The sequence below is a fragment of the Eulemur rufifrons genome, chromosome 7 (assembly GCF_041146395.1).
Source record: "Eulemur rufifrons isolate Redbay chromosome 7, OSU_ERuf_1, whole genome shotgun sequence".
Classification (NCBI taxonomy): domain Eukaryota; kingdom Metazoa; phylum Chordata; class Mammalia; order Primates; family Lemuridae; genus Eulemur; species Eulemur rufifrons.
This window is the reverse complement of record NC_090989.1, coordinates 119,422,327-119,436,077: the sequence shown is the minus strand read 5'-3', so window position 1 is coordinate 119,436,077 and position 13,751 is coordinate 119,422,327. Positions and strand designations below refer to the sequence as shown.

The window sequence follows — 13,751 nt, the reverse complement described above, 5'->3', positions numbered from 1 at the left end:
TCCCAACATAAAGCAATGATGAATGTTTCAGGTGAATCTTGTCCCAGTTACCCTGATTTGATCATTGCATGCTGTATGCTTGTTTCAAGATGTAACATGTAATCCATGAATATGTACAATTATTATGTATCAATAAAATAAATAAATAAAGTGCTCTGTTAAAAAAAAAAAACACAACAGAATGTTGTTAATGGTACACTAATGCACAGAGTAAATATCTGCTGGCACACACAGATTCTTTTGTAAGAATTAGAAAAGGCTGGCCGGGCGTGGTGGCTCATGCCTGTAATCCTAGCACTCTGGGAGGCCAAGGCAGGAGGATCACTTTAGCTCAGGAGTTCAAGACAAGGCTGAGTAAGAGTGAGACCCCCGTCTCTACTAAAAATAGAATAACTTAGCAGCACAACTAAAAATAGAAAAAATTAGCTGGGCATGGTGGTGCGTGCCTGTTGTCCCAGCTACTCAGGAGGCTGAGGCAGGAGGATCGCTTGAGCCCAGGAGATTGAGGTTGCTGTGAGCTAGGCTGATGCCACAGCACTCTAGCCCAAGCAACGGAGTAAGACTCTGTCTCAAAAAAAAAAAAAAAAAAAAAATTAGAAAAGGCCGACTCCTCTGGACAGGTAACATAGGAAAATATGAAAAAAGCAAATGGACAGTTTGTCAAGCAGAATAAAATCTGGATTTCAGCCTCCACCTTCACCTGGCCAGGTACCTTTATGCAGGGCACCAATTCCACAGCCATTCATGGCAGTCCTGGCACAGTGTACTTTACTAAAGCACAAAGGCAGAGAGAGCACTTAGACCAACCTTGGATGAGGGGGCAGGGGACGGGGGGAGCAATAAGATTATCAGGAAAGGATTTCTGAAGAAGGATACATAAATTATTTTTTTTTCTTCTTTTTTGAAGAGACAGGGTCTCACTCTCACCCAGGCTATAGTGCAGTAGCACAATCGTAACTAACTGCAGCCTCGAATTCTTGGCCTCAAGCAATCCTCCTGCCTTGGCCTCCCAAAGTACTGGCATTACAGGTACGAACCACCATGTCCAGCCCTAAATTCTGAGTATTGATGTGCCCCCTCCGTACTTCAGGAAAACAAGAACTGTGCTTTAATGTCTTTACAACCACAGGTATGGCTCACTGCCGATGTTCAATAAATGCATGATGAATGACTCAATGAATAAAATTATATAGAAATACTTGCCAATCTATCTTTTTCATCAAATGAAGAAGCAAACACCCACACTTGACACCAAAAACTATAAATGCTATCTAAATATCAACACTGTACTTGGTCTGTGACACTTATCAATAAGAGGAAAGAATGAATTATTCTAACAAACAGGTGAAAGGTGTAGAGGTAAAATAGCACACTTAGGTCTTTCTAAACTAAGGACTTTCAAAGCAAAAACTGCATTACTTGATTAAGAGTTGACTTCATGATTACTTCAAGAGGGACTAAAAAAATTATAGGAATCTTGGAAACCAGGTATCTAGTCCAAGACACTAATTTTAGAGATGAAGAAATTGAGGCCCAGAGAAATAATGACTCAAAGACACACAGCTGGCTGGGCCCAGTGGCTCACACCTATAATGCAAGCACTCTGAGAAGCCAAGGCAGGAGAATTGCTTGAGGCCAGGAGCTCAAGATCAGCCTGGACAACATAGAAAGACCCTGTTTCTACAAAAAATAAAAATTAGTCAGGCATGGTACCACACACCTTGTACTCCCAGCTACTCAGAAGGCTCAGACAAAAGGACTGCTTGAGCCTAGGACTTGGAGTATGCAGTGAGTTGTGATCTTGTCACTACACTCCAATCTGAGCCACAGAGCAACACCCTGTATCTTTATGTATTTTTTTATTTATTTTTTATGAAACAGTCTCTGTCACTCCAAGTGCAGTGGCATCATCATAGCTCACTGCAACCTCAAACTCCTGGGCTCAAGTGATCCTCTTGCCTCAGCCTCCCAAGTAGCTGGGACTGTAGGCGCACGTCACCACGCCTGGCAATTTTTTTCTATTTTTTGTAGAGACAGGATCTGTCTCTTGCTTAGACTGGTCTCAAACTCCTGACTTCAAGTGATCCTTCCACCTCACCCTCCAGAGTGCTAGGATTACAGGTGTGAGTCACCACACCCAGCCCACTCTGTATTTAAAAAAAAAAAATAGACAACTAATTAGTGGTATAGCTATAATTAAAACTTGGATCTCTAGCCCTGTGCTAGTTTTCTCTCTTCTACACCATGCTGCCTTTATATTTATAAAATAAAATCTTAACTGTCTATACCTTTAAAAAAAAAAAACTCTTAGTTAACCACAATTTTGTTCTTTGTATCCCATTCTTACGGGAAGAAAAAATAGTCATCTATCATCTTATTTTGTCTAGGAACTTACTCTAAAAGGTAACCTTCCAGGACATGTTTTGCTCTTGGAAAAGATTCATCCCTACTCCCTTTGTTTGTAGAATTATACATGCAAAGCTATATTCATAAATAATCCTGATAAAGCCATCAAAATTTACCAATTACTAAAAAAGCATTAAAATGACTTTCTAGGATGTAGTACTTTCCTAAAGAAAGAAAAAAGGCCTAATTTTTCAAATATGTATAATAGTAAGCAGAAAACACTGGTTGTAACTTTTATCTCTCAATTAACCAGAGTACCTAATCATCTGACCATTCTCATCAATAAAGTTTTAATCTACTGCCAGCTCTTCAAGCTGGCAAGAACCAATTAATTAAAATTCTTTTGGTCAGGTGCAGTGGCTCACACCTGTAATCCTAGCACTTTCGAAGGCCGAGGCAGATGCTTGAGGCCAGGAGTTTGAGACCAGCCTAGGCAACATAGCAAGACGCCATCTCTACAAAAGATAGAAAAATTAGCCGCATGTGGTGCTACACGCCTGTAGCCCCAGATACTTGGGAGGCTGAGGCTGGAGGGCTGCTTTAACTCAGGACTTTGAGGTTGCACTGAGCTATAACGATGCCACTAAACTCTAGCCTGAGCAACACAGTGAGCAAAACTGTCTGAAAAAAAATTCTTTGCTTCTGGTAAGTAACCTCACCATTTATCTAGATCATAATTTTATTCATCTTTTAAGATTAATGTTCTTTGGACCTATGTACAATGTAATATAGTCTTATGGTTAAAAGTTAACTTTTTTAACTATAGCTATTAGAATAGAGTATCTTTATTATTCCCACTTTACAGACGGAAAAACTGAGGTTTTGAGAGCTTCAAGAATGTGCCCAAATTTACATAGCCAGAAAGGGGTAGAGTCAGAATTTGACACAACAGTGCAACTCCAGGGCCAGGAACTCTCTTGTACAATGGACAATGGCTTTCTTAGCCATTTGTCATGTGACAGTGCTTCCTTCCTTCATCTGTGAATATGTGAGTTTTTTAACTATAATAGCAACACATGGTACATAGTAAGGTATTTTCTTCCCAAAAGTTAACTTAGGCTATAACAATAAAATAGAATACAGCCTAAGATATTCTTTTTGTATCTTGAATTATGTTTTAAGAATTTCTGCACACTTGCTAGTTTGTACTACCTGTGCCAAGAACAGAGAATACCTACCTCTGAGTGCCCAAAATGAGATGGGAAAAATTGTGACCTGATATAATCACACTTAACTCTGAGCTTTAGGATAAAAAAGGGAGGCAAGTACCTCAAAGGAAAGAACCAGGTCATATTCATGCTTGACTATGTATAAAACACCTTTTTTCTGCCTCTCTAAAATTGAGAATACAGACAGTGGTGTCTCAAACTACCACCTGGACCTTTAAACCAATTCAGTAATTACGAAGGGAAATCTTGTCAGAAAGCCAAAAAACAGCAGAGGCAATATTTAACTAATAATGTTATCGCGATTGGAAAATAAAAGGACTCTGCTGAAAAACTCTGACTTGTGTTGGTCGCTTCCTGACACATAAAAATAATCCATTGTTATTCAGGGTAGGGGGTTGACAGGGAGAAGGGCATCTCCTCTTACATTCATACTTTATGCTTCCTAAGTATCCTGAATCTACTTCCCCCAATCCACAACATTTCATGTATTATTCCTGTTGGTTTGGTTTGTTGCTTTGGGGTTTTTATTTCTTTTGTTTTAAATCTCTCTCAGTATAACAGAAACCTTTTAAGAACAGAACCTACATATTTATCAACTTTGTATACCCACTACCAGACATGGGATAAGCACTCACAAAAATATTGTTGAAAAAAATCTTAATTGAAGGAATCCTGTCATTTGCAAGAGCATGGATGAACCTGGATGACATTATGTTAAACGAAATAACCTAGGCACAGAAAGACAAATACCTCATGATCTCATTTATATGTAGAATCTAAAAAAGTTGAACTTATAGAAACAGAGAGTAGAGTCATGGGTTACCAGAGGCTGATGGTAAGGATGGGAAATGGGAAGATAACTGATCAAAGGATACAAAATTTCAGTTAGGAGGAATAAGTTCAGGAGATTTATTGGAAGACATGGTGACTACAGTTAATAACAATGTATTGTATACTTCAAATTGCTTAAGAGAGTGGATTTTAAGCTACCAAAAAAAATATGTGAAGTAATGCATGTGCTAATTAGCTTGATCTAACCATTCTGTAACGTATACATACACCAAAACATGGTGTTATACACCATAAATATATACAACTTTTGTAAATTAAAAATTAAGTAAATTTTTAAAAATAAATAAGAAAGAATTACTGTATGTCCATGATAGACATAAGACAATTGAAGCCTCCAGAAATTAAATGTTCTACCCAAGATAACACAACCATTACGTGGTAGAATAAGGAGGAAAACCAAATCTCTGTAAAATAAACTTCGAAATGTAAAGCATTTATTTCAACATGCAGAAATTAGGCTGAAAGAAAAACAGGTCATTAAGAGACTTAGAGTCTGAGTTCTGAAATTAAGCCTGGGTTCAAATCCTAACTCTATTACTTACTAGCTTGGGACAATTGGTTTAAAACATTACACAGGATACTGTGCCTTATGAACACCACCACTTTACTAAATCTTATGATGCCAACAATAAATGTAATAATAGGTGATATACACAGAGTATGATAAATGTTGGCTGAAGTTATCAGGAAAGACTTTACACAGATTTTATAGCTGTTTGCTTTTTCTGTTTTTGTGAGTTACATCAATTATACAGTACAATATGTCAGTCTAGATAACTCTTTAAAGAATTTTAAAGCAAGCACTCCACTTAATTACTACTTAGGTCAAGAAATATACTATGAGAGCTTCTCCACAATGTGTCCCTCCCTAATTACAAACAGGGGACATTTAACCCAAGCCTCAGTTCCTCACCAGTAAAAGAAGGTAAGACCAACAAAATAACTACCCCACAGAGTTATTGTAATTGTTTACTGGTATATAATAAATGCTCAGTAAGTGTTTTCTTACTCATAAATATACACGAACAGAGATGTGGGAGAATAAAGGATACAAGTACATACTCCAATTTGGTGACAGCATAAAACTCACAGAAAAGTACAGTGCATGGATAAATCTGGAAAGCTAGGTTGTGGCTATGTAGGAAACAGAAGAAAAAATTAAGAAGCAAATAACATAAGAGAAATTGAGAAAATCCATTTGGCAGTTTTCAGAGACAATTCTCCATGGTTCTCTTCGATTTTCTGCATGTCTTGAGAACAGTGACACTGAATGCCTTTGTTCGGATGTTTTCCAAGGATGTTTATACAGTGGACAGTCCTAAAAGAGAGAATGTCTCTACCACAGCAAATGGCATACTTATTCCCCATTATAAAAGATGTGAGTTTCCCTAAACTTAGGATTCCTCTCTTGTAATGCAAGCCACTCCTTGTGCAGGTATCACCTGGACCTCTTCCCACTGTTCTGTGCAAACTGGGATTCAGAGATTTAATGCAAATGCTGATTCTCTGGCTACTGCTGTAATGCATTGCTCTTCATCTCTGATCGAGTCATTTCATGGCACCCATTAAACTATGCCAGGTTAACTTGTTAGCCTGCAAATATTAGGGTAAAATCTCAAACCCTTCATGATTCTTGATAGGCATTCGCGTACAACCAATGTTTATTACAACTGAAAGAGATTTCACTTCCGTATTGTCAGAAAGGATTAAGAAAGACTCAAATATATGGTACTATCAAAAGGTGCACTTTAAATGTAACGAAAAAGAGAATTTTAAGTAAATGGGTAGAAAATGACATAATGTGGAAAGAGTTCAAGAAGGCTATGTTAGTAACAGATAACGCAGATGTCAAGACAAAGATTATTACCAGAGATACACAGACATGTCATAAAAAGGTCAATTTGTCAAAACATAACAATCACAAATTTTATGTGTCTAATAACAGTGCTTCAAAATGAATTAGGTAAGATTTGACATAATTAACGGAGAAATAGACAATTCCACGGCCATAGTTGGATATTTTAATTTTCCTCGTGGCAACTGATAGAACAAGACCTGAAAAAAAAAAATCAGTAAACACACAGATGATTTGAAAACCGCTATTAAAACACCTTAATCTAAATGATATTTTTAGAATAGTACACCCAATAATTGCAGAATATACATTCTTTTCACATGTGAAAGATACAGTAACCAAAATGGATTATATGCTGGCCCATAAAACAAAGCTCAATAAATTTAAAAGGACTAAAATCATACACAGTATATTCTTCGATTTCAAAATGAAATTCAGTTAAATATAATAAGGTATCTAGAATAATCCCACATATTGAAAATTAAACATACTTTTAAATAATCCATGGGTAAAAGAAGTAGTCACAAAGCTAACTGGGAATGATTTCAAACTAAATGGTGATGAAAAATATAATGTATCAAAATGTGTAGGATGCAGCAACAGTGCTTAAAGAGAAATCTATAGCTTTAAATGCTTTTATTAGAAAACAAAAAATGCCTAAAATCTATGACCTAAGGTTTCACTTTAAAAAGCTAGAAAAAGAAGGGCAAGGTAAGTGGAAGAAAGAAAATTATAAAGAACAGAAATCAGTGAGGTAGTAAAGACAAATACGGAAAATTAGCAAAGCTGATTATTTGAAAAAATAACAAAATTGATAAACTACTGGACTGGTCAAAGATAAAAAAGAACACACTAACAATACCACAAATTAAATCACCATAGACTCTACAGAAATTAGAAGGATAACAAGGGAATCTGATAAACAACTTATGCCAACAAATTAGATAAAAGGAACAACATTCCTTAAAAACACAATCTACCAAAACTGACACAAGATCAAACAGAAAATCTGAATAGCCTATGTCTAGAATAAAAACTGAATTTGAATTTATCAAAAAACACCCCATAAAGAAAATTCCAGGTCCAAATGGTATTATTGGTAAATTCTAACATTCAAGGAAGAATTAATTAGTCAGAGTATTACATAAACTCTTTCACTAAACACAGGGAACACTTCCCAACCTTTTTTTATGAGGTCATACTAAACCTAATACCAAAACCTGACAAAGACATTACAACAAAAATACAAAACAATATCCCTCTTTAAGAAATATGCCAAAATCCCTAACAAAATATTAGTAAATACAAAAAGGATGCTTCATATACTGTGACCAAGTCAGGTTATCCCAGGAACCAAGATTATTTTAACTTTTGAAAGCCATCATTAACTTTCCCTTCTACCACTGACATTTAGTTTACTTCCGAATTTTGGCTACTGCAAATAAGGCTATTAGGAACATTTTGTTCACATATCCTAGTATATAAATACAAGAATTTCTCTCATCAGGAGTATAAAGACTGTTAGGTTTAAAATATGTGTATCTTCAACTTACTAAATACTCCTACTAACATGCTTTCCCAAAATGACTATCAATTTACACTCCTACCAAAAGCTGGAGTATAATTTCTCTACATTCTCATCAACACTTGATATTATCAGACTTTTTAATGTTTATCAATCTGATAGAAGTGAAATGCTTTCTTCTTACTGCTCTACTTTGCACTTTACTTTCTACCAATGAGATTATACTTCAGTGCTTTTCCAATTGTGTGTTCCTGTGAGTTACATCTCTCAGTTGAGTTACAAGCAGCACTCTTAATAAAAAAGATCAGAAAATATCAGGGTACACTACATAAAGATTAAATATTAGTTCATGAAACTTTTCTTTCCTGTATGTGTGTGTATACATATGTTGGGCCACACTGTAAAAAGTTTTTATAACTGCTACCTTCTAGTAAGTTAAAAGCCATTGCTATAGATGTTTACAACAAAACTCCATAGAGACAGCTGGACAACTAACTGGCACATCATTTAGGCCCATGGCACAAAGGACTGTACTTTATAGAGAAGGTAGAACTTGAGATGTCCTTCAAGTACTGACTAGCAAGAACAGAGATTTAGAAGAGAAAAAAAAATCTTAGGGAAGCAATAAGGAGTGTGTCATATGGAGAAAAGATTCTATAAAACCAAATGGACTATGACCTACTTAAAGTTTATGTTAAAAGAATCACATTGCTCAATAGGACTAGGTTTCTCTCAGCACTAAAAGATAGGAAACCAGGATTCTGTCCTCTTAACTACCAAAATGACAGAAAATTGACCTCTCCTTCTCTATGGACACAATGCTAACTCCTTCCTCAAGAATCTTCTCATTCTTTGGCTTATAATGAACATCTTTTAAGGTCTCTGCTTCCAACTCTTTCCCTACAGAGTACCACCATATCAAGAATCATCTAAATTCTAAAGATTCACATTTTTATTCAGTTGACAAAGATTCACCGAGCCCCTACTATATCATCTCTGTATTTAAAAATTGAGCTGTATCTCCCCAACAATTTTAACTCCCAGTTATATTCTTTTAAGCTTGATATCCTTACCTAATACTGTCCTAACTGCCTACTCTTGAAAATATTTTGCTTCTTGGACTATTAAAATACATGCTATGACCAAACTTCTGCTACTTTCTTTGTTTTACCAATAATATCCCTACTCTTGACACATTCAAATAATTACTTTCTTCATAAGAATTCTCTCCTCACAAGCTGCTGAACCAATCATGCCACAACAAATTTCTGATGCAATGAATTGTGAATCTGCCACTTAACAGAAATGTGATCTAAGCATTTAAATTCCTTAACATCTGAGATTCAATCTCATCTCTAAAATAGGTAAAAATAGGCATCAAAAAAATGGCAAGAATTAATCTCCTTTCCCCACTGCCTCCCTTTTTAATTTCTTTTAATTCTACTTTTTATTTTTAATTTCCTCTCAGTGCAGTAAAATGCTTTTTTAGAAGGAGGTACTTAAACTGAGGTACCAGGAAGTATAGGGAAGGAAAAAGAGGAAAAGACTAAGAAATGATCAAGTGGGGCTACTGTTTTCTTTGTATGACCAGATTCTAAACAGGCTAATGTAAAGATACTTCTTTCCCCCTGGCAGGCAAAATTATTAAGAACCTCCAATGACCCACACCTTTGTATAATCCCCTCGAGTGTAGGAGAGACCTGTAGAAATAATAGGATATCACTCCTGTAATTATATGACAAAAGAGATATCTGTATATGTAATTAAGGTCCTTAATCAGTTGAGTTCACCAAAAGGAGAGTATCTGGGTGGGCATGGTCTAATGTGGTGAGCTTTTTAAAAGGGGTCTTAAAGGGAAGTCAGAGGGAAGAGAGACTAATTCCTGCTCTGTCTGAATAAAAGCAAACAGCCATGTTATGAACTGCCTGTGTGGTCACATGGCAAGGAACTGAGAGCAATCCTTGGCCAACAGCTAGCAAGAAGATGGGGACTTCAGTCACACTGCCACAAGGAAATTAATTCCATCAACAAGTAGTGATCTTGAAAGAGGACCCTAAGCCACAGATGAGAACTGCAGCCGTAGCTGACACCTTGATTTCAGCCAGTGAGATGCTAAACAGCCCAACCACACCTACCCAAACTTCTACAGAAATTGAAAAAAATAAATGTTAAGCTACTAAATTTGCAGTAATTTGTTATGCATCAAAAGAAAATAAGGATATAAAAGACAAAGCACAAAACAATGAAGAAAATGAAAGGGGAAAGAGGCATGTTTCTTTTCCCCAAAGTATATTATATCATAGTGCTGAGATTATGAAAATATACAGATCCAGAATCAAGGAAACAAGATTAAAACTGTATATAATATAAACGCTAAGTTTTAGCAATTAAAAAAGGTAATTTTACACACACATCTTGTTAAACCACCACATTACTCCCATTTCAGAGATGAGAGAAGTAAGGCTCAAAGACTAACATCCCAAACAAAGCTAGGGCCCACTTCTTCCCTGTACCATAGTTCCCTTACCACTTTAAAAGAGCCATTCATATCAACAATAATTGTATTACTCTCCTCAAAGGAGGCAATCCTAATACTATATTTCCATATTTCATATCTATGTAAATATTCTCTAGCTTTATCAGAACACTAAAACTAAAGTGGATACAGGAAAATGTCTGCTCAAAAGTAGTCTGTAAAAATGACCACTGGTAGACCACTTAAATGAATTTGGTTTACTCGAATACATTTTGAATATGTAAAAAAAATTTTTTTTTGTCAAAATACCTGTAGGTTTTCTATAACTTTATTTGGGTGACAATTTATGTTATAAGCATTCTCAAAAATCAAAAGCAATATGGTATTTCCATATTTCCCTCCTTGGTCAAATTTTTTTAATCTTTATTCTTCATACATTATGAACATGAGAACAAGGTATTATATACCATACAATAAACAAGTCATTTTTATTTTCACTGTTCTGTATATTTCCATAAGTGCTTCACCGTCATAATTTGCAATTTTCTTAAAACACAGACGGAAAACCACAAGGTAGAGTCACATCAAATTCCACGTAAGTTACAAATCATACAAACTTTACCCCAATTCAGATACTTTCACAAACACTATTTTTGCTAAGAAGATGCAAAATACAGTCCTGGTCATAACCTCAAGAATAAACTATATTCATTATCTAATCACCAACTTTAACAGCAAATAATTCGTTATCACAAGTAGCATTGTTTTAAGTCTATAAGCGTCCAAAACTATCCCATGACTGATGCGTCCGGGATACGATTCCCCGCAATGTGAAGAGAATCGATAACATTTCAAATGTGGCAAGATGGGGTGACATGACAATCCTAAAGCCTAAAAATTTCTTAGGACCTAGACCACACAAGTAGCACCCAGTTCGGACCATCCAAACGAGGCTCAGGTCCAACTCCAGGCGCTCCAGTTTCCCACCCCGCCCCCACCCTGAGAAAGGAGGGAAAACAACTTTTATTGGCCTCGTCTCCCGGGGGACTGGCAAACTAGCGGGGCAGTGCTCAGGCCTGTACACGTTTCACAAGGAGGCCCCCGTCGGGGGCGGGGAAGGCAGATAGCGGGAAAGCCCGGCTTCGACACCCCATCACCCCCAGCCGCTAGCCCCCTGCCCCACCCCACCAACAAGAGGCCTGAGACAGCCGCCACGCCGAGCGACCCCCAGGCCCCTCTGCTAAAGCGAGCTCGCTGTCATGTGACGACGCCGCCGCTAAAACACCGCAGAAACGCAGGTCGGCGGTCGGCATTCGCGCCAGCCTGCCTCGGCCCAGCCCCGTTGGGCGCGGGCGAGTCCCGAGAGCCCGGGCGGGGGGGGGCGGAGGGCGGGCTTGGCGGCGGGCCCGAGCGCGCCACAAAGGCTTCCGCGCCTGTCGCCGTAGTGCCGGGGCGGGCGGGGGCAAAATTTTCGGGGCCCGCGGGAGGGGTGGGGAGCGACGAGGGCGCCAGGGTGCCCGCCGCGCCCACAGTCGCCTCTCCAGGCACTCGGACGGCCCGCGACCGCCGCGCCCCGCAGAGGCCCGCGCGGCCTCCCTCCCCCGCGCGGAGCCCGCGCCGGGCCCGCCCGCCCGCTCCCCGCTCGCGCTCTCTCGCTCTCGCCCGGCCTCCATCTTGGATCGGCGCTTCCAGCCCCCGCGCTGCTGCCGCCGCATTCCCCCTCTTTCCCGCCCCCCGCCGCCGTCGCCGCCGCCCGCACTCACCTCAGCTGCCCATCCGGGCGCCGCCGGCCGTCGACCTAGTTTCCCCCCAAAAGTCTCCGGTGTGTTATTCCCGATGTGGGGGGGTTGTTACGGGGTGGTCGCCGGGGGTTCGGGAGCTGGGACCGCGCCTTCAACGGAGCTGCAATCCTAACCCGCCATCTGGTGGCATTTTCCACACGCCAATGGCGCCGCTGCAGACTTGGGTCCGGACCGCCCTCTGCTGGCCGCGGTGCTCACTGCCTCGCTGACGGGACGGGCCTGCTCGGAAAGGGGAGGGAGCAGAGGCGCGAGCTGGGGGCCGCGGCGGGGGCGCGCGCAAACGCTTTCCTGCGGGTATTGCGCGCACGCGCAACAGCGGGGCGGGAAACGTGGCCGCGGCGTGGCGGCTCCGCCCAGACAAGGAGCGCTCGCGCAGCTCAGCCAATCATGAGCTGCGTATACTTCTGGGTGCGGGCGCTATGGACGATTCTTGGGACGCCCAAAACAGGCGGAAGGACGGCTGCCGCGGCGCCTGCGCGGCCGGCTCACCGAGTTGCCGCCCGCCATTTTTGGAGCTTCTCCGAGACGTAGGAAGGAAGACGCCCCCAGTTCCTTCATTGAGGCTCCTCCCCAGGTCGCCGGGCTGGCACGTCCCTCCGGCCCAGCCTGGCTAGGGCTGCTCTCACCCACCGCCCGCTAGATATGCTGCGAAAACGAGAGGGAGTAGTCACGCAAAGCTCAACTCTCGCCTCTCCCGGGTTTAACAAGGGCGTCAGAGCAGCATTGTATTAGCGATTTATTGTTGACAAGGCGCTTTCGCCAGGCGGGAGCGAAAAGGTTTCGGGAACTGTTTGGGACTTTCCCCGCCGTGAATCTAGACGGAACACTGCCCGCCACAGGCCGATTGGCGTCATCCTGCCTCTGTAAAACAAATCCTCTCCATGGTGCCGGCTTTGCATCAGGCGGCAGCATTGGCTAGTTAGTGGGAAGAGAATATCCCTAGACTGGGAAAATAGAGACACATTGGAATTAGATTTCTCCTCCCACGGCCTAGGACTACTCTCAGCGGCTCTGAAATGGACGTGAGAATCCTAGCCTAGCCTTTTAGCTGCCAGAAGGGAAATGATCACTAACTTGAGATCAAGACAAACTATTCTGTTGAATCTTGCTTGCCCCTGCCCTCCACCTTCCTCTCCGTGGCTGGGGCTCCTACCTTTAACCTGCTTACAACTTTGGCTACAAAAGTGAATACTCTGACGGCTCATTAGCCTCATGTATGGCTAAATTCTCTATCACTATAGCCAGCTCTATTTTAGTCTGACCTTAGAATAGCTCAACTCCTTTTGAGTCTTTAGGGCTATAAAGTACTTACCCCTATTTTTGGTTTTTCTCCCAAGGGTTATAAGGTGTGTGGCTTTTCACTGGAGGAAGTCATAACCGACCAGATCGGGTATGGATTAATGAGTGGATTCCCACTTATAATAAATTTTCTTTACTAGTCTGTGGTTGACTTCGTATTGTAATCTCTGGAAATACTGTTTCTAGCTTTCCTTGTTATTAAAGGTGCCAGTCCCAATCCGTGCTTATAGATATAACTTCATCTAATTTCCTGGGCTCGAAGCTATGAGACTCCAATTCTGGTTTGACGGCCTCTCCATCTTAAAATATCTGTAGCCACCGTTCGTGGTCTCAGAAATTCTCACCAAATTAACCCATTCCCCTTTCC

General features: G+C 40.5%; 1 protein-coding gene across 1 annotated transcript in view; it reads right to left on the bottom strand.

Moving 5' to 3' along the window:
* The window catches only part of STAG1 (STAG1 cohesin complex component), a 346,671-nt gene extending 334,441 nt beyond the window's left edge, over window positions 1-12,230 (bottom strand). The window contains exon 1 of the mRNA XM_069473208.1: window positions 12,047-12,230. The gene's annotated coding sequence lies outside the window, so the exon portion shown is untranslated. The remainder of the gene's footprint in view (window positions 1-12,046) is intronic.
* Between the last annotated feature and the right edge of the window lie 1,521 nt (window positions 12,231-13,751).